At 37.7% G+C, this 24474-nt stretch overlaps 1 protein-coding gene across 2 annotated transcripts in view; it reads right to left on the minus strand.

Annotated features, from left to right (window-relative positions):
- PJA2 (praja ring finger ubiquitin ligase 2) overlaps window positions 1-23402 on the minus strand; it is a 78264-nt gene extending 54862 nt beyond the window's left edge. Inside the window, exon 1 of one of the 2 annotated variants that reach the window (XM_029215981.1) lies at window positions 19058-19208. The gene's annotated coding sequence lies outside the window, so the exon portion shown is untranslated. Of the gene's footprint in view, window positions 1-19057; window positions 19209-23221 lie in introns of those variants that run through there. The other variant, XM_029215984.1, reaches the window with a different exon arrangement.
- Window positions 23403-24474: the final 1072 nt, after the last annotated feature.

Here is a 24474-nt window from a genome sequence, read left to right on the forward strand (position 1 = left end):
CCATTAGCCAGACTCAGGAAGAAAAAAAGGGAGGGCTTCCCTGGTGGCACAGTGGTTGAGGTTCTGCCTGCCAGTGCAGGCAACACGGGTTCGTGCCCCGGTTCGGGAAGATCCCACATGCCACGGGGCAGCTGGGCCCGTGAGCCATGGCTGCTGAGCCTGTGCATCCGGAGCCTGTGTTCTGCAACGGGAGAGGCCACAACAGTGAGAGGCCCGCATACAGCAGAAACAAACAAAAAAAAAAAAAAAAAAAGGGAGAAGACTCAAATCAATAGAATTAGAAATGAAAAAGGAGAAGTAACAACTGACACTGCAGAAATACAAAGGATCATGAGAGATTACTACAAGCAACTGTATGTCAATAAGATGGACAACATGGAAGAAATGGACAAATTCTTACAAAAGTACAGCCTTCCAAGACTGAACCAGGAAGAAATAGAAAATATAAACAGACCAATCACAAGCACTGAAATTGAAATGGTGATTAAAAATCTTCAAACAGGGCTTCCCTGGTGGCACAGTGGTTGAGAGTCTGCCTGCCGATGCAGGGGATGCGAGTTCATGCCCTGGTCCGGGAAGATCCCACATGCCGCGGAGCGGCTGGGCTTGCGAGCCGTGGCCGCTGAGCCTGTGCGTCCGGAGCCTGTGCTCCGCAACGGGAGAGGCCACAACAGTAAGAGGCCCACGTACCACAAAAAAAAAAAAAAAAATCTTCAAACATACAAAAGCCCAGGACCAGATGGTTTCACAGGCGAATTCTATCAAACATTATAGAAGAGCTAACACCTATCCTTCTCAAACTACAGGACAATATGACTGATGAACACAGATGCAAAAATCCTCAACCAAATACTAGCAAACAGAATCCAACATCACATTAAAAGGATCATACACCATGATCAAGTGGGGCTTATCCCAGGAATGCAAGGATTCTTCAATATTTGCAAATCAATGTGATACACCATATTAACAAATTGAAGGATAAAAACCATATGAAAATCTCAGTAGATGCAGAAAAAGCTTTCAACAAAATTCAACACCCATTTATGATAAAAAACTCTCCAGAAACTGGGCATAGAGGGAATCTAACTCAACATAATAAAGGTCATATATGACAAACCCACAGACAACATAGTCCTCAATGGTGAAAAACTGAAATGATTTCCTCTAAGATCAGTAACAAGACAAGGATGCCCACTCTCACCACTATTATTCAACATAGTTTTGGAAGTTTCAGCCACAGCAATCAGAGAAGAAAAAGAAATAAAAGGAATCCAAATCAGAAAAGAAGAAGTAAAGCTCTCACTGTTTGCTTATGTCATGATACTATACATAGAGAATCCTAAAGATGCAACAAGAAAACTACTAGAGCTAATCAATGAATTTGGTAAAGTAGCAGAATACCAAATTAATGCACAGAAATCTCTTGCATTCCTATATACTAATGATGAAAAATCTGGAAGAGAAATTAAGGAAACACTCCCATTCACCATTGCAACAAAAAGAATAAAATACCTAGGAATAAACCTACCTAAGGAGACAAAAGACCTGTATGCCAAAAACTATAAGACACTGATGAAAGAAATTAAAGATGATACAAACAGATGGAGAGATATACCGTGTTCTTGGATTGAAAGAATCAACATTGTGACAATGACTATATTACCGAAAGCAATCTACAGATTCAATGCAATACCTATCAAAGTACCAATGGCATTTTTCAGAGAACTAGAACAAAAAATTTCACACTTTGTATGGAAACACAAAAGACCCTGAATAGCCAAAGCAATCTTGAGAAAGAAAAATGGAGCTGGAGGAATGTGGCTCCCTGACTTCAGACTATACTACAAAGCTACAGTCATCAAGATAGTATGGGACTGGCACAAAAACAGAAATATAGATCAATGGAATAGGATGAAAAGCCCAGAGATAAACCCACGCACATATGGTCACCTTATCTTTGATAAAGGAGGCAAGCATATACAATGGAGATAAGACAGCCTCTTCAATGAGTGGTGCTGGGAAAACTGGACAGCTACATGGAAAAGAATGAAATTAGAACACTCCCTAACATCATACACAAAAATAAACTCAAAATGGATTAAAGACCAAAATGTAAGACCAGACACTATCAAACTCTTAGAGGAAAACACAGGCACAACACTCTATTACACAAATCACAGCAAGATCCGTTTTGACCCACCTCCTAGAGAAATGGAAATAAAAACAAACATAAACAAATGGGACCTAATGAAACTTCAAAACTTTTACACAGCAAAGGAAACCATAAACAAGATGAAAAGACAACCCTCAGAATGGGAGAAAATATTTGCAAATGAAGCAACTGACAAAGGATCAATCTTCAAAATATACAAGCAGCTCATGCAGCTCAACATCAAAAAAAAAAAAAAACCCAATGTAAAAATGGGCAGAAGACCTAAATAGACATTTCTCCTAAGAAGATATACAGATTGCCAACAAACATATGAAAGGATGGTCAACATCACTAATCATTAGAGAAATGCAAATTAAAACTACAATGAGGTATTACCTCACACCAGTCAGAATGGCCATCATTAAAAAATCTACAAACAATAAATGCTGGAGAGGGTGTGGAGAAAAGGGAACCCTCCTACACTTTTGGTGGGAATGTAAATTGATACAGCCACTACGGAGAACAGTATGGAGGTTCCTTAAAATCTAAAAATAGAAAAAACTACCATATGACCCAGTAATTCCACTACTAGGCATATACCCTGAGAAGACCATAATGCAAAAAGAGTCATGTACCACAATGTTCATTACAGCACTATTTACAATAGCCAGGACATGGAAGCAACCTAAGTGTCCATCGACAGATGAATGGATAAAGAAGATGTGGCACATACATACAATGGAATATTACTCAGCCATTAAAAGAAGTGAAATTGAGTTATCTGTAGTGAGGTGGATGGACCTAGAGTCTGTCATACAGAGTGAAGCAAGTTGGAAAGAGAAAAAAAAATACCGTATACTAACACATGTATATGGAATCTAAAACAAAAGTGGTTCTGAAGTACCTAGGGGCAGGACAGGAATAAAGACGCAGATGTAGAGAATGGACTTAAGGACACAGGGCGGGGAAGGGTAAGCTGGGATGAAGTGGCATGGACATACATACACTACCAAATGTAAAACAGATAGCTAGTGGGAAGCAGCCACATAGCACAGGGAGATCAGCTGGGTGCTTTGTGACCACCTAGAGAGGTGGGATAGGGAGGGTGGGAGGGAGACGCAAGAGGGAGGGGATATGGGGATATATGTATACATATAGCTGATTCACTTTGTTGTACAGCAGAAACTAACACACCATTGTAAAGCAACTATACTTTAATAAATGTTAAAAAAATAAACTAAATAAAATAGTAATAAAGCAAAAGACTTAAGCAAACAGAATAATGAATGTTCATATATCTAAATGAACACAGTATACACTGAAGTTGATACATACTAAGCCTACACCTTGAACTGCCTTCAGAATCATAGTTCTCCTACACCACTGAGTAGTCAACTAATAGACCAGCTTGTATAATACTTAAAACTTACACATTTATTATTATTATTTTTGCGATGTAGCCCACTCACTTCAGTAACATCACCATACCTCTGTTAGAATAATGTGCTTGTTTTATAATATGTCCACAAATTCTTTGATACTTCTCCCTTCAAAAAGCAGAGCCTAATTTGTTCCCTTTAAGTGTAGGCTATAATTAGTGACTTTTTTCTAATGAAGATAAAATGATAGAAGTAAGTGTGTGATGTACAAGATTCAGGCACAGAAGACATTGTGGCTTCCTCCTTACTCTCTCTTGGCTCACTCTCTCTGGGAGAAGCCAGGTGCTACACCATAAGATCACTCAAGTAGTCCTATGGAAAGGTCCACATGATGAGGAACTGGCAGTTTCTGCCAAAAGCCAGAAGAAACTGAGGTCTTCTGGCAATAGCCATGTGAATGAACCACCTAGGACGCAGATCCTCCAGCCCCAGTCAAGGCTTCAGATGACTGCAGTCCCAGCCTACATCTTGATTGTAGCCTCATGAGACCTTGATCCAAAACTACCCAACCAGGCTGCTCCTAAATTTCTGACCCATAGAAACTATGAGATAATAAATGTCCTGAGCTGCTAGGTCTATTGCTGCATAACAAATTATCCTGTATTAGATAAATACAAGCAATTTCAATTACGTGTACTTAGATTCTGAATTTTCTTATATTTCCACCTATCACCAGAACGAAGATTTTCTAATACCATCTCATGAAAGTACATTTTCTCCCTTTAAAAGATCTACTTATTCTCAGCTTGGAAAATGCCATGTTAGGGATAACAGTATCAAAATGAATTATACTGGTCTTTTGCTTGTTGACAGTGTCAGAACTGCTGTTTAGCACTTACACTCCACCTATCACCTAGTAGATACTCATTGAAAAGCTACTGGATCAGGAACACTTACTTTTAGAATTTACATCTAAATAATTTAAATGAAGTTTTAGGCAGAAAGAGAGAGAAATCAGTTGAACTTCCAGAGGAAAAGTTTCAACTGAAAGCCTGTATCTATACCACTGTGATCCATTTGCTGGGAGCCAGAAAAAACTCACTTGGAAAAAAAAAAAAAAGGGGAGGGGTGTTAATGACATATAACATTGTATTAGGTGTACAACATAATGATTCAATATTTATATACATTGTGAAATAATCACAAGTCTAGTTAATATCTGTCACTATACAGAGTTATGAAATTTTTTTCTTGTGAAAAGAACTTTTGAAATCTACTCTCTTAGCAACTTACAAATATGCCACATAGTACTATTAACTATTAGTCAACATGCTGTACATTACATGCCCATGACTTACATATTTTATAACTGGAAATTTGCACTTTCTGGCCCCCTTCATCCATTTTGCCTGCTCCTAACCCCCACCTCCGGCAACTACCAATCTGTTCTCTGTATGTATGAGTTTGGGTTTTTTTGTTTTATAAGATTCCATATGTGAGATCACATGGTATTCGTCTTTCTCTGTTTGATTTCTTAGCAAAATGCCCTCAAGGTCCACCCATATTGTCACAATACCAAGATTTCATTCCTTTTAATGGCTAATATCCCGTTATATACATACATACATACATACATATATATATATAGATATATATATATATATACACACCACATCTTCTTTATCTATTTATCCACGGATGGGCACTTAGGCTGTTCCCATATCTTGGCTGTTGTAAATGATGCTTCAGTGAACATGGGGTGCATATATCTTTTCAAGTTAGTGTTTTCATTTTCTTCAAATAAATACCCATAAGTGGAATTTCTGGATCAGGTGATAGTTCTATTTTTTAATTTTTTGAGGGACCTCCATATTGTTTTCCATAGTGGCTGTACCAATTTACATTCCCACCAAGAATATATGGTAATGAATGGTAACTAGACTTTTGGTAATGGTCACTTTGTAATGAACACAGATGTTGAATCATAATGTTGGACACCTAAAACTCAGATACTGTTATATAAAAAACAGAACAAAACAAAAAGTTAGTTCAGAAACAAATACAATTTGATCCAACTATTTGAAGAGGGAAGTCTTGATTACTCTTCCAAGCCCACTGGAATATTTATTTTATATTCTCCCATATTTAGCTTTACATATATGCTTCCAAAGTGCCCTAGAAATGTTTCTTAAAATTCCTCTTAAAATAAACTTTTATAATTATCTAGCCTGCATTTCCTTTTAGTAAGATAATTCTTTAGTCATACAAAATTTTGTAATTATTACCACACTTGAGCTATATATTCAGAAATCAACACTTCATGACAAAATGAGTTTATGACAAACTCTGACAAATGCCACTAGAAAGCTGTTTCATATATGTTGGAACCAAGTACATTGAAACCTAGCTTCCTAACATTATCTCATCGTTCCACTTTCAGCTGCAAAGGCAAAGTAAATATCCCAAGAGATTAATAAAGTATCCATTTTGAACAATGTAAGCTTGCACTTGATTCTGTTTCACGCTTACATATTATTTTTAATGTATCTCTAGATTTTTCATGTCTTCTATCCACAAGCACAAATAGCTGCTTATACATATATACAACTGCAAAATATTCAGTACATCTAACTAGTAAACAATAAATAAGGACTGAGGTGACATTACTCCCATATATCACTGTAAGCAACTGGACACATTACTAAAACTAACTTCAGTAAATCAAGTAATCTATTATCAACCACAAGACTTGAAAGTTACAAGCTGCTACACAAGCAAACTTCCAGGCTACGGCTGGCAAATTCTGCAAGGAACAGCTGTAGAAATGATAATACCTAAATCAGAGAGAAAATTTCAGGTACAACTGTTAAACTTCTAAGATGAAATGGGTTTGCTATCCCTAGTTACAAGAGGTAACCTGATAAAAGGCTATACTTAACTACTACTCTTCTCTGAAAACTTTTTTGTAAACCACTGTAAAAGAGGAACAGTAAACTCAGCATTGGTACAGTGAAAATTACATTACAGAACATAACTCAAACATAAAATATACATAATCAGAAACAAATAATCCAAAAATGTTATATTTAAGTAGGTAAAAAACTGTATTTTCAAATTCTGTTCTGGTAAACCCTCTATCTCACCAAGTGTTTATAAACTTCTCATTCTGTTAAAAAAAAAAGTGTTAACAAAATACTGTTTTTTTTAAAGACTATCAACAGCAATCCTTGAAGAAAGACTTGAATGAGCATACACCCAACACATTAGAACAATATTTTCTGTGTTTTACTGGAAGCATGATTGGCTAAGGGGGAAAAAGATTAACAAAAGAAAAGTAAGATGAAAAAATATAGTATCAATTCATTAAAAAACAAGATGAAGAACATTCGTCAAATTTACCTCATTTAGATAGGAAGATCTCTGATTCCAATGTGTCACAAATAAGGATGCTGCTCAACCTACCCTCTTTTGAGATGTGCAAGTCAATCAGCTCAGAATAAAAAAGCTGCAGAGAACTAACACAACACTGTAAATCAACTATACTTCAATTAAAAAAAAAAAGCTGCAGAGATTTATTTTCATGTCAGTGAGACAGGAAAAGAAAAAACAAGGGTACAGGAAATAAGGAAAATAAAAAATAAAATGTTATGCATATGAAAAGGTAGCAAATTTCATCTGATGTTAAAAAACACAAAATATGCTCAGAATAAATTAATGTATCTGTGATAGACATTTAGATGTGAGCAGTACCAAAAAAACAAAAAAAAAAAGGGAACATATGTGAATGGCGGTTGGGGAGATACAGAAACAAGCATGCAAAATGTTGAAGTAAGATGATATGTACGTGGGGGTTCCTTGTACTCTACTGAAATTTGTTTGGAACTTTTCATGATAAAAACTTAAATTATTTTCCTTTTCTCTGCAATCATTTGTTGAAGAATTGTTTACATATAATAAAGTATAAAACTCAAGTATACATTACAATTCAATGAATTTTTACATAGGTATATATCTGAAAAACTACCACCTACGTCAAGATGTAAATAATATACCATCACTTCAGAGGGTTCTCTCTCTCTCTCCTTCCAAGACACTGACTCCTCACGAACCAAAGGCAACCACTCTCCTGACCTCTATTACCTCAGTTTAGTTTTTCCTATTTTAAACTTCATACAAGTGGAATCATACATCATGAACTCTTTTGTGTCTGTCTACTTTTGCTTGACACAATGTTTCTGGGATTCATTCACGTTATGAACATCCTTGTACATGTTTTGTTTTGTTTACCTTTCTTGGGTACATCTGACCTGAAATTACTGGATCACAGTCCACAGCTATGTTTAGCTATAACACATACTGACAGTTTTGTAAAGTGGCTGAAACAACCTGACATTCCCACCAGCAATATATAAGAGTATCAGTTGTGGGCTTCCCTGGTGGCACAGTGGTTGGGAGTCCGCCTGCCGATGCAGGGGACACGGGTTCGTGCCCCGGTCCGGGAAGATCCCACATGCCGCAGAGCAGCTAGGCCCGTGAGCCACGGCCGCGGAGCTTGTGCTCTGCAATGGGAGAGGCCACAACAGTGAGAGACCCGCGTACCGCAAAAAAAAAAAAAAAGAGTATCAGTTGTTTCATATCCTTGGCAACACTTGATATTGTTTCACATCCTTGACAACACTTGATATTGTTTCACATCCTTGACAACACTTGATATTGTCAGTCTCTAATTTCAGCCATTCTGACAGGGGTGTGATGGTGCCTCATTGTGACATTTCCCTGATGAGTAATAATGTAGAGGAAGGATAATCAAACCCCGGGCCGCAGACCACTACCAGTCCGCAGCCTGTTAGGAACCAGGCCGCACAGAAGGAGATGAGCGGCGGGAGAGGGAAGCTTCATCTGCCACTCCCCATCTCTCCCCATTGCTTGCATTACTGCCTGAACCATCCCCCCTTGCCAGTCCATGGAAAAACTGTCTTCCACGAAACCAGTCCCTGGTGCCAAAAAGGTTGGGGACCACTGATGTAGAGCACCTTTACCTATGCACATTGGCCTTTTGGATAACTTCTTTTGTGAAGACCTGCCTGCTTTTTTGCGTATTTTTTAATGTGTGTTGTTTGCCTTTTTCTTTTTGATTTTTAAGAGTTACTTATATTTTTCTGGATACAAGTCTTTCACCAGATTTACTTAATGTGAGTATATTCTTGCAGTCTGTGGCTTGCCTCTTTTCTTTAATGATGTCTTCATGAATAGAAATTTGTAACTGATTGTAGTCTAATTTATCAATTTTATGTTCTATTTAAAAAATTTTTGCCTACCCCAAGGTGATGAAGATATACTTCTAGGTTTTCTTCTAGAACCTTGATAATTTTAGCTTTTACATTTAGTTCTATGATCCAACTCAAATGAGCTTTTGAATATAGTATCAAGTAAAAATCAAGGTTCATTTTTTCCCAAATAGCCAATATCCAATTTATCTAACACTATTAAAAGTAAATGTTTTCTTAACTTCAGTGGAGCTTTTGTCATAAACCAAGAAATGACATATGTGAAGGTCTATTTCTAGACACTCATATTCTTCCATTGGTCTTTTTGTCTACCTGGTTCTAATATAACACTGTCTTAATTACTGTAACTTTATAGCAAGTCTTGAGACATTTACATTTTGATATAAATTTTGGAATCCACTTGATTAAAATTTTTAAATTCTGGGATTTTAATTGAAATTTTATTGAACCTATAGCTCGACCTGGGGGAAACTGACATTTTAACAATATTGAGTTCCTACCATATAAAGATGGAATATTTCTCCACTTATGTAAGTATTTTAAAATGTCTCAGCACTGTTTTATATTTTTCAGCGTAGAAGTTTTGCCCAAGTTTTTATTGTATTTATCCTTAGGTATCTTACATATTTTGATGCTATTCTAAATGTACTTTTCTAATTTTATTTCATACTTTTTGGTTGCTAACACACAACTTACAATTAATTTTTGCATGTTGTCCTTGTATCCAGTCACCTTGCTAAATTCACTTATTCTAAAACTTTGCTGGTAAACACTTTTAAAATTTTTTTCCAGTTTTTAGGGCTTCCCTGGTGGTGCAGTGGTTGAGAGTCCGCCTGCTGATGCAGGAGACATGGGTTCGTGCCCCAGTCTGGGAAGATCCCACATGCCGCGGAGCGGCTGGGCCCGTGAGCCATGGCCGCTGAGCCTGCGCATCCGGAGCCTGTGCTCTGCAACGGGAGAGGCCACAACAGTGAGAGGCCTGCGTACCGCAAAAAAAAAATTTTTTTTTCCATTTTTTAAAATTAACTTTTTTTGTCCTGAGGGCACTGGTTGTAATTCCAGCATAATGTTAAATAGAAAAAAAAAGATATGGGACATGAAACAAGGTTTTTCATTGAGTATGATATTAGCTGTAGGGTTTTTTTGTTGTTGTTGATATTCCAGAAAATTAACAGTATTTTCTTCTATTCCTAATTTGATGAGGATTTTTTAACACGACAGATGGTGACTTTTGTCAAATGATTTCTCTATCTACAGAGATGATTGTATGAGTCTTCTACACTGTTAAAGAGATGGACTACATTGATTAATTGTAAAACAACAAACCAACCTTGTATTCCTGGAACAAATCTGTGATATCTTTTTTACATATCACTGGATTATCTCTGTATCTATGTTCTTGAGAATTATTGGCCTGTAATTATCTCTTTTTTCTCATGTTCTTGTTAGGTTTTTCCTACCAAGATTATGCAAAAATCATAAAATGTTCAGGGAAATGTTTTCTTTTTCAGTTCTCGAAAAAGTCTGTGTAAAATTACCATTATATCTTACTTAAATGTTTGAGAGGTTTACCAGTGAAGCCATCTGGGCCTGGGGTTTTCTTGATGGAAAAGTTTTTAATAAATTCAATTTGTTTTTCAAAGATTATGACCTTTCATTCAAGTTATCAAATGTACTAATATAAAATTGTTCATAATTTTCCTTAACAATTTAATATCTATACAATTTGTAGTGATGCTTCAGTTTTTCATTCTTAGTATTGGTATTGTCTGTTGTCCCCCAATTTTTTCTTGATCAGTCACTACAGGTTTATTATTTTTTAAAAGTCTTCTCAACAAACTGTAAATTTTTCTGTTTCATTGATTTCTACTTTTATATTTACTACTTCCTTCTTTCTGCTTTCTTTGGGTTTAATTTGTTGCCCCCTTCAGTTGTGAGCTTACACCACTGATTTTGAACTTTTCTTCCTTACTAATATATGCATACAGGCATACCTCAGAGATATTGTGGGTTCAGTTTCAAACCACCAAAATAAAGTGAACAGTGCAACAAAGGAAGTAAATTTTTTTTTGGTTTCACAGTGTGTATAAAAGTTACATTCTTGCTATACTGTAGTCTATTAAGCATGTAATAGCATTGTGGTTAAAAAAAAACCCAATGGACACAACTTAATTAAAAAGTATTTTACTGAGGCTTCCCTGGTGGCGCAGTGGTTGACAGTCCGCCTGCCGATGCAGGGGACACGGGTTCGTGCCCCGGTCTGGGAGGATCCCATATGCCGCAGAGCGGCTGGGCCCGTGAGCCATGGCCGCTGAGCCTGAGCGTCTGGAGCCTCTGCTCCGCAACGGGACAGGCCACAACAGTGAGAGGCCTGCATACCGCAAAAAAAAAAAAAAAAAAAAAGCATTTTACTACCAAAAAAGTGCTAACTATCAGTGAGAAAATGCTGTTGGACAAATGGCACCGATAAACTTGCTCATTGCAGGGTTGCCGTAAACCTCAGTTTGTAGAGAAACACAGTATCTGCGAAGTGCAATGAAACAAAGCACAATAAAAACGAAGCGTGCCTGTATAAAGCAATAAAGTCCTCTCAAAGCACTGCTTCAGTTACACTCAACAAGCTCTGATGTAATACTTGTTGCTTTTCAGATCAAAATATTTTCTAATTTCCATCGTGACTTCATTTTGATTCATGGGCTATTTAGAAATGTCTTGATTAATCTTCAAACATTTGGAGCCTTGATAGTTATTTTCTGTTCCTGAGTTGTAATTAATTCCACAGTGATCAGAAAACATGTACTGTATAATTTCAATTCTGTGAAATTTGATCATACTTCAAGGACCAGAATATTTTGGCAAATGTCCCAAGTGCACTTGAAAAAAAAAGTATAGTCTTCAATCTTTAGATAAAATGTTCTATGAATGTCAATTATATCAAGTTGATTAATCATGTCATTCAAAATTTCTATTCCCATACTGATATTTTTATATAATTGTTCTATCAGTTACATCAAATGTATATGTAAAATCTCCAGCTATGAATGCATACCTATCTTTACTGCTAATTATATTAACTTCTATATTCAGAAGCTATGTTATTAGGTAAACACACACTTAGGATTATTATATCATCTTGATGAACTGACCTACTTATTATGATACTTTCCTGTTATCTCTTATACTTCTTCCTTTATGTCTATTTTGTACAATATTAATATAGGCACATCAGCCTTCTTTTGGTGAGTGTTTGCAAACAATATTTATCCAATCTTTTTACTTTCATATTATGTGTGCCTTTAAAGTGCTTTTCTTTTTTAAAAATAAATGCTTTTAAAGGTGTTTTTTTTTTTAATCATGCAAACATGAATCAAAAGAAAGTTGGAGTGGCAGTATTAATATCAGATAAAGTAGACTGCAGAAGAAATATTACCAGAGACAAAGAAGGATACTATATAATGACAAAGGGGTCAATTCACCAAGAAGACATAACAATCCTAAACATATATGCATCTGACAACAGAGGTTCAAAATTCATGAAGCAAAAATAGTTAGAACAAAGAGGAGAAATAGACAAATCCACAATTATACTTGGAGACTTCAATTCTTCTCAGTGACCAACAAAACAAGTAGACAAAACCTCAGTTAGGAAATAGAAAACCTAACAAGCACCACCAGTCAACTGACAATTACAGAATATTTCATATAAATATATAATTTAGTTTTTAATATGGAATGTAGAATTTATAGAATATTCCACCCCAAAGCAGCATAATATACATTATTTTGAATTGCACATGGAACATTTACCAAGACTTACCATATTCTGAGTAATAAAACTTCAAAGAATTCAAACAAAATTATACAAAGTATGCTTTCCATCTAAAACAAAATTAAGCATAGAAATCAATTATAGAGCTAGGCAAAATCAATAAATAATTGGAAATTAAACAATATATTTCTAAACAAACCATGGGTCAATGTGAAAGTCACATAAGAACCCAGAAAATATCAACATAAAACTTTGTGGGACCAGGGCTTCCCTGGTGACACAGTGGTTAAGAATCCTGCCAATGCAGGGGACACGGGTTCGAGCCCTGGTCCCGGAAGATACCACATGCCATGGAGTAACTAAGCCCATGTGCCACAACTACTGAACCTGCACTCTAGAGCCTGCAAGCCACAACTACTGAAGCCCACGCACCTAGAGCCCGTGCTCCACAACAAGAGAAGTCACCGCAATGAGAAGCCTGCACACCACAAAGAGTAGCCCCCGCTCGCCACAACTAGAAAGAGCCCCCGCGCAGCAACAAAGACCCAACACAGCCAAAAATAATAAATAAATAAATAATAATTTTTAAAAAAATTGTGGGACCATCTAATGTGGTGCTTAGAAGGAAAAGAAGAAAGGTCTCAAATCAATAGCCTAAGCTTATACCTTAAAAAATTGTAACAGAGTGGATTTAAATCCAAGGCACACAAGAAGGAATAGTAAACAGCAGAAATCAATGAAATTGAAAACATTTGTTTTTTGAGTAATAAAATAAAAAGCTGGATCTTTGGAAAAATTAACAAAATTGGTAAATGTGGAAACAAACTAATAAAGACAAAAGAGGGGACACATTGCCAATATCAGGAATGAAAGAAAAGACACCACTATAGATGCTATAGACATTAAAAGGACAATAAAGAAACAACTTCATGGCAATTAATAGATGAAAGAGACAAATTCATTGAAAGATACAAACTACTAAAGCTCATATTGTAGGTCACTCACATAGTCAAAGACTGAAAGTTTTTAAGAAAAATTAGATAACCCTAACCATCCTATACCTATTAAAGTAATTAAATTTATCCTTTAAAGCCTTTCAACATATTAAACTAGGCCCAGATGAGTTAGCTTGCAAACTCTGACAAACATTTATGAAATAATACTAATCCTATCCAAGATTTTTCGGGAAATATAAGAGGAATAAACACTTTAAACCTATGAGGCCAGCATTATTCTGATACAAAAATATTACACAAAAAGTTATTCTTCATGTACACAGATACCAAAAAATACTCAACAATTAGCAAATCTAATCCACCAATTTATGAAAATGATAATACATCACAACCAAGTGAAGCATATCTAGAGAATGCAAGGTTGACTCAACATCTGAAAATAAATCAATGTAATCCATCTTATTAACACACCAAAGAAGATAAACCATAAGATCATCTCAATAAGTACAGTTAAAACATTTGAGCACAATGTCCAATCATGATTAAAAAACTCTCAGCAGTCTAGAAACAGAATGGGGACATCATTAACTTGATAAAAGGATTATTATACTTAATATAATAATATGTAGTATATAATAAAACCTGATAAAAGGCCCTTGTATACTTAATAATGAAAGATTGAAAGCTTTTCTCTTAAGATCAGGAACAAAACAAGGATATCTGCTCTCACCACTCCTGTTCAACATCATACTGGAGGGCCTAGCCAGTGCAATAAGGAAAAAAAAAGGGTGGTAGGGGAGGTGGTTACACACAAACTGAAAACAAAAGAAACAAAACTGTTCTATATCCACAAATGATACAACTATAGATAGAAAATCCAAAAGAATCTACAAAAAAAAAAATGTTACTAGAATAGTTGAGTTTAACAAGGTTGCCAGGTTCAAAGTCAGTATACAAAACTGTATTTCTAAATACTGTCAGTGAACAACTGGACATGGAAATTTAGGAAAATTATATTTATAATACCATCAGAAGTGATGAAATACTTGGATATAAATCTGACAAAATATGAACAACATCTGTATGTTGAAACTATAAAATGCTAATGACGGAAAATGAAGATCTTTGATTAAAAAAAATAGATGGAGATATCCTGTGTTCATTGATTGAAAGACTCAATATTAAGATGTCAATTCTTCCCAAATGGATCCATGCATTCAATATAATCTAAATTAACATCCCCTCAGTACTCTCTGTAGAAACCAACAAGTCGTTTCTAAAAAATTTATGGAAAAGCAAAAGAACTAGAATAGCCAGAATGATTTTGGAAAAAAATAAAGCTGAAGAACTTACATTACCTGATTTTAAAACTTACTATAAAGCAACAATAATCATGACAATGTGGCATTGGCAAAATGATAGATACAAAGATCAAGGGGACAGTCGAGAAACAGACTCACATACACGGTCAATTGAGTTTTGACTAAGTTAATTCAATGCTGGAAAGGAAAGTGTTCCCCAAAAATGGTGCTAGAATTGGGAAAATAAACTTGACCCTTATCTCACACCACATACAAAAATTAACTCAAAATGGATGATACACCTTGACATAAAAACTATAACATTTGTAGAAGAAAACGTAAGAGGAAATATGTGTAACTTTGCACTGAGCAAACAGAACACAGAAATACAAATCATAAAAGGAAAAACTGACAAAGTGAATTTAGTCAAAATTAAAAGCCCCTCTATTTTAAACAGTTAGGAAAATGAAAAGGTAAGCTTCAGACTGCACTCTCTGTATATGCATCTGTGTGGGTCAAAGGACTTGTACAGAAAAATGTATAAAGAATTCCTCCAACTCAATAAGACAAACAACTCAACGTTTAAAAATGGGCAAAAGATATGAACACGTACTTCACATGAACACATGAACAAATTCTCAATATCATTAATCATCAGATAAATACAAATTTAAAATACAGTGTCATACTTCCACATATCCACTAGAAGGGCTAAAATTAAAAAGACTAAAACAACCAAGTGTTGATGAGAATGTAGATCAACTAGAACTGTAAAATGGGAAACAGTTTGGCAGGTTCTTATAATTAAACATTTGTTTACAATACAACCCAACAAATCCATTTCTAAGTATTTACCCAAGAGAAATGAAAACATATGTTCACACAATAACTCATGAATGAATGTTCATAGCGGCTTTACTAATAACAACCGCAAACTGGAGACAATCCAAATATCCATATATAGGTGAAATGGTCAATAACTGTAGTAAATCAATACCATAAACTACTACTCAGCAATAAAAGTGAACCAGCTAAACATACAAACATATGCATTACCCTCAAAATCATAGTGAAAGAAAAAAACATGGATGCAAAAGAATACATATTACATAATTCTGTTTATATAAAATTCTAGAACAAATGAAACCCATTTATAGTGAGAAAAAGAGGACAAACTGTTTCCTAGAGCTGAGGGTGAAAATGTGACTTACTGCAAAAGGGCAGAAGGGAACTTTTGGGGATGACAGAAATATTCTGTATCTTTATTAGGGTAATGAAAATATTCTACTCTTGATTGTGGTAGTGGAGACATGGGTATATACATATATCAAAACACACCGAGCTGCGGCTTCCCTGGTGGCGCAGTGGTTGAGAGTCCGCCTGCCGATGCAGGGGACACGGGTTCGTGCCCCGGTCCGGGAAGATCCCACATGCCGCAGAGCGGCTGGGCCCGTGAGCCATGGCCGCTAGGCCTGCGCGTCCGGAGCCTGTGCTCCGTAACGGGAGAGGCCACAACAGTGAAAGGCCCGCGTACCGCAAAAAAAAAAAAAAAAAAAAAAAAAAAAACACACCGAGCTGTACATTTTATTGTACGTAAATTATCCTCAATAAAGTTGATTCTTTAAAAAAGAGTTCTCTTGGGAAAATATTAACCAGGGAATACTGGTGATGCCCCTATACGACCACTCAAAAGACATCAAAAACATCAATAAAATTCAATACCCATTTATGGCTTTTTAAAATGTCATCAGAAATGAAAAACAACAATAAAACCATCTTGGAATGCTAAGACTACAAAAACACATTTTAACCTATTATACTCTCCATTTATCAGAAAGCTTCAGCAAACATCATAATTGATTGCTAAAACGTCAGAAACAACACCAAGTTGAACTATCATTGCTATTATTTAACATTATATAAAACGTATAATAGCCAAAGCAATGAGGAAAACACACAAATTATAATTAAAAGAAAGCCACAAAACTGTATTTTCAGATAATCAACTCAATAAAGTGATTAGATACATGATAAGCAGAAAAAAATTCAAAAGCTTTCATGTAACTGGAGGGGGAAAAAAAGAGAAAAAATGTTACTAGAAAGTTTCCATCCACCAGAGCTATCAAATCATAAAATAGCTAGGAATACTAAGAAGGAATGTCATACATATGGGAATAAAACTATAAAACTTTCCCTAAGCAAGGTGTGAATAAAATGTAGAGACATACCATACATACACATATTTCTGAGGGGAGAGACCCAGTATCACGAAGGTCAGTTTGCCCCATATTAATCTAAAATTTCAATATAATCTCATTCAAAATACCTGAGGATTTTTAATTTAATTTACAAGTTGAGTCTAAAGTTCATTTAGAGAAGAAATGCATAAGAGTCAAGAATAATTTCAAAATGAGTAATAAGGAGGGAGAAATGGTTATCAAAATTTTAAATATGCATTCTCTTTTTAACCCAGCAATTCCATTTCTAGGAATCCATGCTCCAGAAATAATCACATAAAGAGGAAGTTTCCTGAACAGCTCTTAGGATGAAGGCAGAACTAGAAGGGCAAGTGGGAGGTATACTTTTTCCATTACAGTCTTCCATACTGTCTGAAGTTTTAAAATTTAAGATTTAAAGTTTGTAATTAAAAACAAATAAATGTAAAAGTTGGCTTCAAATAAAGCATTATTTGTGATAGGAAAAAGAAACTAATTAATTCAAATGTCTTTCAGTAAGGGAATGGTTAAGTAAATTACAGCCCATTGAAGCTATTGAAATATCATTTAGTTTTTAAAAAGTATCAGGGAGACAAGTAAAGATGGCCAAGATATGTAATTTAGTGAAAAAAGCAAGTGATATACCAATGTGTTTGGTATACCCCACCAAATTCCCCCAACTTTACATGTATGCATATGTGTTTAAAAGTGTACATGAGAAAGAAGTACAATACTGTTAACTCTAGACAGTGGAATGAGACTGGGGGATGAAAGGAAATGTTCACATTTTACTTAATAGTTCATTTTCTGTATTGCTGAATTTTACATCTAGTTCGTATGTCTGTAATTAATTTTTTTAATTAAAGTTATTTCATATAAAAATGATAAATTCCAGAGGACATGGGAATAATAGTTTAAACGTTTATAAAAATCTTTAAAACGTTTATCTTCATGTTTATTTACATACTCTGCAAATGATCTATAGTCTTCACCAGAGGTGGCTGCCAATGTAAAGAAATTTAACTTACCAGATATGATAAAAATAACATATTAGGCCTTTAAGAAAATCATAAACTTCCCCGAACCAGTAGGCTCAAAGCAGTGCCTATGCGCATGTTAAAAAAGAAAAAGAAGAAAAAAAAAATGCCTGGAGAGGTTAAGTCTCCTAAATAGATTCTTCCTCTCAGTAAAAAAGACTACCTCCTCCCCTCTTCTTCAACTTGGTCTGAGCGGCTTTAAACTCACCATTTTGAATGTGCGCAAAATGATTAACAAGCAGTAATCTCAGGGAGGCCGAAATTGAAGGTGCATCCGCCAGAGGCGTGCTCTGACCTGACAGCTCTAACTAGGCGAAGCATTGATGGAATGGTGCTAATATCGGGAGATGAACGATTGTTATGGTCTGTACAGGGTGTCTGCGTGACAGAGCCTCGGTGACAATCGGGAAAAATGCAAACACAGTCAGTAGACCGACGGCAACGGAAGGTTTTTCGAGGAAGGGGTGCTGATGCAGGCCTGTGGCGTAAGATGGATCAGCTCTACACAGGGTGACTGGAAATGGGCAGAGAGGGCGGGTGAGAGGTGTTAGTAGGTGACACACTCTTCTAACACAGTCGCGATTGTAGGGATTAAGGCAGCGGGGTCCTTGGCCAAGGCACCAAGGACAGCAGAAGAGGCAGCAAGAAAAAGCGGCCGGTGGAGACCCCAATACCAATCTATGCCATCGCCGGAGGCAGCGGGCGCTGCGGCCGCCAACAAGAGCGTGGCCCCAGGTTCGGGCTGGACAGGGCCCAGAAGGAGAAGAAGGCCTCTCCCAGCCATCAACCCCACCCACCATGGCCGGCGCGGCGGGCCAGGGACAGGCCCCACTCCTTCTCGAGGACAGAAATTAAGAAACGGAGGAGGTGAAGGCAGCAATTTCCTCGCCTTGTCCCTCACCTTCCCAACACGAGAACAAGCCAGATTAAAAAAAAAAAAAAAAAAAAACCCTCACCGAACTGTGCAGCGGCTCCGGAGCGAGAACAGCGCTCGATCCTCCAACAAACACCACCGCCTTCTTCTCCGCCTCCGACTCCTCCCCCGCCGAACGCGCAGCGGCTGGCGGCGGCGGCGGCGGCGGCTTCGGCGGCAGCGGCGGCGGCGGCGCCGGCGGCGGAAGCAGAAGCGGCCGCGGCGCGTCCCGCCCCTTGCGCCGCGGCCGAGGAGAAGGAGGAGGGAACGCAAGCCCCGCCCCCAAAACAGAGTCGACCAATAGGCTTAAAGGACCTCTGCGGGAAAAATCCACATACCCAATCGGAACCTGAGGAGTGGGCTCACGTCAATGGTTGGGACGTGGCAGAAAAAGGGAAATATACTTGGACTGTCTTTACACCCTGGTCCCGCTTTCTCGCCCAGGGGCAAGTTCACCGATTGGCCGTAGAGCGGAAGGACGAAACCCACCCCTGCCTGGCCCCGCCTCCGTTCCCTGCAGCACTGCGACGTTGGGGGGCAGGGGCGGGGCACCATGCTAGGGCTGGAACAGCAGGCCTTTTGTGGTTTGGGCTGGGAGAAAAGGGCGGGGTCTCAGGGAAAGGGAAGCGGGTGCGGAGAGCTAAAGGAAGAACTGGCGCAGCTAGACTTTCAGAAATTTCAACAGCAGCAACCAAGATGAAGGCGTTAAAATCAATACTAATTTGACTGGAAACCTAACTAACAAGATTAGGGTCTCCTGGCATAAAGTTCAAACCTTTGCAGTTCAGATATGGGTGGGCCAAGAGAAAATAGCAGACGGAGGAAGGGCAGGTCTTCCTCCCTGCCCACCTTGCCTAAACACTATATAGTGCCTTCTCCCCTCCCACTCCGCAGTCCCCCAGTCAGTCGCCTGCCCCTTCTTTTCTGATTCTTTTGGGGATGGGGGCGGGTTATAGGGGATGCCCGCGTTTCCTCTGTATAGCTATGGCCTGACCAGAGACTTCCAGTTGAACCTTGGGGCTGATGGGTTGTCAAGCCGGGAAGTAACATCACATGCAACCAAAATAAATAACAACAGCTGTAGTCCCTGGACACCTTGCTTAATTTAAACAAGGATAACAGTTTAGGCAGTCATGTCACTGGTGCTAAATTGTTTCTTCATCCTGCATATGTCCTCTTTTTTCATCCTGAACGTGTCCGCTTCTCTGATTACAGTACCACTCTCCTCCCATCTTACCCCCAACTCTCTTCACCTCTTCACCCCCTCCGCACACATGCCCAATGCCCAAGATATATTTATCGCATCCCCTCCGCCAAGAGTTAAGAACCCCATTTCTTGTGCTGTCCCTGGCAACTGCGAAATCTCCTGCCAGTGAACCAAGACTCATTTTTTTGCTTTTGATGAAAACAAATAATCCCAGATTTCCTATAAAACTTGGACTATGAGAATTTGCTTGACATTTTGTGAAGCCAAACTAACTCTCAGCCCACTCCAGTAGTACATTTCTTACCCAGAAACCATTTCCCACTTGATATTTCTCTACTTTACACATGTTGCTCTAGAAGTTGTGGCTTTTTCTCCATACAAGTCTCTCCTTCTTTGAAAGAGAATTGATACTTTAATCACATTTCCTTGATCTCCTTTTAGGTTGTTGCATATTGATTCAGTTGGGTACACTAACCAGTTTGTTGGGGCAGGGTTTCCCCAAATTTCAATCTCTTTCATACCATATCTGTGTATACCACTCGCAGTAGTATTTATTATTTTCTTTAAATAAATGTGTCTTTCCTTCAATTTCTTTAAGAGTAAAACCTTTATAAATGACTATTAATGGAAAACTGTGTCACCTCTCCTAAGCTGAAAGTAACTGAAAGAAAAGTGAACATAAAACAATGTTTTTAAATTCTGGGGATAGAGAGTATTTTTTCTACTAAGATCTCTCAGCCTAAAGACTACTCCCTGTAAAAAGGGAGCGTTACTAAGCACTAGAAACATTTAAAAAGCAGGTAGGCAAATGGCATTTTTATCATGATGTAATCAAAGGTTAGAAAAATAGTCATTGTTTTTAATCCTGCATGCATGTCCCAATTAAAGTTATCCAAGGCATCAGAAGTGATCTATGTTACTCTTTGAGAAACACTCTTGTGGAGGCTTATAGCATGTATTCCAGAATCAAAAGACTATACTCTCATCCTAGCTCCCGCATTTATTGCTGAGTGCCTCTGGACTCTTACATCTCTGGTCTCAATTTCCAGTTTAAATATGTGGAAAGTAATAAAGCCTACCCATGACCTGTTGTACTATAGACTAAATAACCTAATAAATGTGAAACATATCATACCTAGCATGTAGTAAGTACTAAATACATATTTATATTGGCTTATGTATTATATTATTACATAATATAGAGATATGTATTAATGACATATGTATTATTATTGATTTCAGAGGTGGGAAACACTCCCTAAGGCAATGAGTTGAATGTACCACAGGATGTAATGCAGTAGTTAGTTCTTAAAGAGTGATCCCCATATCAACAGCATCAGCATTACCTGGGAACTTTTTTAAAATGCAAATTCTCAGGTAGGTCCAACCTCAGACCTGAATTGGAAACTCTAGGTGTGGAGCCAAGCGACCTGTATCTTAGCAAGCCTTTGAGGTGATTCTGATGCACGCAAAGTTGGAGAACCACAGATGTAACAGAAGGAGGATTGGTAAAGGAGTGAGAGGACCTGAATTCAAATTATATCCTTAGAGTGACATCAGCAAAAATGCAGATGTAAGCACCTCTGAAAATTCTTTTCTCCGTAAAAGCAATGAGAAAACTGGCAAAATTGTCAGAGTCAACTTTTTCTGAACTGTGGAAATCAACCAAGGGCTTGCAGCAACCCAGGAAGCATTTATTCAAGAAAACAGCTGAATCTCAGTAAGAAGAGCAAGGTTTGTAATGTTTTGGCTTGTTCTAATCTAATCCCATCATCTCCAACTCCACTATAGCACTGAAAAACAATAGTTGACAATCATGGTGAAAAGAGCAGCCTGGCAGATATCAGACAAGGCAGAATGAGGCTGGAACTCCTCCAAAGCCTAATTCTAAGAGAAGAGTCATCATTTAACCTATCTGGTGGTTCCCCAGAAGATCTCACTTGCAAGCCTATCTTGATTTGATTTGATTCAGAGCCAAACCAGTGGTTTTCTGGGGAAAAGGCTTTTCCCCAGAAGTGTTCGTAAAAAACAAAACAAAACAACAAAAAAAACACAAACAAGCAAGCAAACAAAAAAACACAATGAAAGGGAATTGATTAACTTTGCCACACCTTAGGCAGTGGAAACAGGTTGGGGCAGACAATAGGTTAACCAAAAAGCTTAAAAGGAAAAGCTGGAGATTTGTCTGTAGGAACTTTGTAAGCTCCAACATATTCATGAGAATCCAGAAACTCACACACATGCCCAGGGCTGTGCTAAGCAGTGCGTAAGCTCAGGAAAGACCTGAGAAGGCCCTAAACATTCACCTAAGGCTGACCTTGAGGCTTTGCATAAGCAAGAAGTGAAGACTAAGGGAGAACTGTCAACTGCCTGGCTTGGTGTTGAAGCCCTGCCCAAAACACACACACACACACATACCCTCAACAAACCCTGGGAGACATACTGATTCAAGGCATCTAAGGAAATCTCTGTCTAATCATTAGATGAGCATGAAGCTAACCAAACAGAATCATCAATGGCCACACACCACTGCTGATGAAAACTTAATCAGTCAATATAAGAAAGAAATGGAAAATTTTATTCAAGACAAATTGAGAATTATAACCCAGGGAACAGCAACTCAGAAAGCTCTGAGAATAATCTGCCCATTAGAATTCAAGGCACAGTTATATAAGCTTTTTGAGACAGGGCTGTGCATTAAATGATGTATTATTGAAGGTTTACATAATCCATATCTAAGCATCATCGTGGTCCCTTACAAGATCAAGAAGCAATGTTATCTTTTAAGGAGTTGTCTTGTTGATGCCAGGAAAATGTTGCTCTTTATGGTTGAGCAGATATTTCTGCTGATGGGGGAGGTTTGGTCAATATATAATGCGCAGTAGAGGGGAGAGAGGAAGCCAAAGGGAGAAGAAAAAAAATTTTTTTATGGTTAACTGTTTCTTGTCTTGTCATAAAATATGAATTTTATTTCACAATTTCCCCCTTTTGATCATTAACCTTTTGATAGAAAGCAGTAGGTGAGCAAATATTTTCCAGGGTGGTTGCTTGCCTGCACTGCGTCATCATGTCCCTTGATGCCAAGTCTTTTTTTTTAATATATTTATTTATTAATTTTTGGCTGCATTGGGTCTTCGTGGCTGTGCACGGGCTTTCTCTAGTTGTGGAGAGCAGGGGCTACTCTTGGTTGCAGTGCATGAGCTTCTCATTGCGGTGGCTTCTCTTGCTGTGGAGCATGGGCTCTAGGTGTGCAGGCTTCAGTAGTTGTGGCACACAGGCTCAGTAGTTGTGGCTTGTGGGCTCTAGAGTGCAGTCTCAGTAGTTGTGGTGCACGGGTTTAGTTGCTCTGCGGCATGTGGGATCTTCCCGGACCAGGGCTTGAACCCATGTCCCCTGCACTGACAGGCGGATTCTTAACTACTGCGCCACCAGGGAAGTCCCAATGCCAAGTCTTAATAGCCTGGATCTCTGTTTTTTGGGGGATTATAATAGCAGAATGTTTGGCAAGGACTGACAGTCAATTCTAGGTTGTCCAGTAAGACTTAAGCATATTTTTCTCACATGTGCATTGTATATGTCCATTATTTTATAAAGAACTATTGGTGTAATCTATACTTTCAAGTCATTTAGACATCATTATCTTAGTATGAGCAAGTGACACATAGCATGAAAGGCAAGAAACTCTTACCTTGCAAGTTCCACAAACTGTAACTAAAATTGCCAGTAGGATCAACAACATCATTAGCAAAGATTTAAGCCAAGATCCTCCTGAATCAAACCATTTTCCTAATGTTTCCCCTAAACTGGGAAGAGGATTGTTCAGAGCAGAAATGTGACACTTCATATGGGTCATAAGACTGGTTACATTTGAAGACTCGTCAGGTATAATGATGCAGTATTCAGTACATATTACAGCACAAGTTCCCGCTTGGGAAGTAGCTAAAATATTGAGGGCTATGCAATTCTGTAAGATTGCTTTTTTCATCATGGAGACTTCCAAATTGAGCACCTAATGGTTTGATTACTATCATTCAAATCTTGCTGAGTGAATTTTGTTAAAGCCTTTATATGAATAATGATATCTTCTATTCCAAGTGAAGGAACAAATAATGAGATCAAATGATCGTACTATTGGAAAACTGATCAAGCCCCATGTGCCTGCATTAAAGGCAGATTGGCAGGGGCTGTTTCACCAATCATATACCTTCCTAAGCAACCTGGGGAGAGCCAAGGTCATAAACTTTTTCCAGAAA

The sequence above is a fragment of the Monodon monoceros genome, unplaced genomic scaffold, assembly GCF_005190385.1.
Source record: "Monodon monoceros isolate NGI ecotype Baffin Bay Population unplaced genomic scaffold, NGI_Narwhal_1 Super_Scaffold_12, whole genome shotgun sequence".
Lineage (NCBI taxonomy): Eukaryota > Metazoa > Chordata > Mammalia > Artiodactyla > Monodontidae > Monodon > Monodon monoceros.